Here is a 1,007-nt window from a genome sequence, read left to right as displayed (position 1 = left end):
AGCTGGCTCTTTGCCAACAGGAATTCTGTTTTCCAAGCGAAACCCCCCAGTTTGGGTTGGATTTGAGGAGCGCCAGAGAATCTGGGCCCAAGGGAGAGAGATTCCCAAGGGGTGCTTTTTCCCCTCCCTGAAACCTGATGCTGGTCCCGAGTCCAGTCCCGGCTAAATCAAGTCCTCAACAGGTGCCAAGATAACAAGGAAAAATAGCAACAGTGGACTGGGAGACCCGAGGCCTGATGCTCCACAGCTCCCACTGCTGGAGATCAGCCTGCTCTTGATCCTGGAAGAGGAGGAGATGGACAAAACTGGTTCCCCCCTGGGTCACAACGCTCCCAAAACCGACTCATGGCCTTGCTCTGCTTCTGGGTGAAGGGTCCCAAATCCACCAAACTGCTAAAAACTGGGATTTGGGCTTTGAGTCCGTTATTTCCGGATTTGTAGGGCTCCTGGATGAAATTCTGCTGGATTAGCACCAGGAGAAAGACGGGAAGTGAGTTATGGGAAGGCTCTGAGGGGCAGAGGGGGTTTCTAACCCTGGGCATTTATTTTGCTGCAACGTCACATCCTTAGGGAAAAAGGAACACGTGAGAATCGAACCCAAAAAACTGGGATGTGCCTTCAGGAGAGGAGCTGGGATCAGCTGGCACCACCCATGCGAGAGCAGTGAGTGCAAACCAGGGGGTCACCTCTCCCCTTTCCCGTGGTCCAGGCCTCCAATTCCTTTCAGGTGCGGAGACCCCTGATCCAAGGTGAGGCGTCTTTCCCGGTCGCAGCCACGGATCCGGAGCCAGCCGCTCTCCCGGGTCCCACGCGGAGCGGGCGGGGGTTAAAAGTGCAACAAAACCACCCAAAGAGCAGAGCTGAGGAGGAGGAGGAGGAGGGGGGACGAGGACACGCGAGGGCAGCTCGCCCCGGCCTGGAAGATGTGGAGCTTCTCGGCGTCGGGCAGGAAGAGCCGGGCGTCCTCCAGCGCGCCGCGGGCCGCCATGGTGAAGTTGGCGTCGCCC

The sequence above is a fragment of the Manacus vitellinus genome, unplaced genomic scaffold (genome assembly GCF_001715985.3).
Source record: "Manacus vitellinus isolate BGI_N305 unplaced genomic scaffold, ASM171598v3 scaffold_134_pilon, whole genome shotgun sequence".
Lineage (NCBI taxonomy): Eukaryota > Metazoa > Chordata > Aves > Passeriformes > Pipridae > Manacus > Manacus vitellinus.
The sequence above is the reverse complement of the archived record's forward strand: the minus strand, read 5'-3'. Positions refer to the sequence as shown.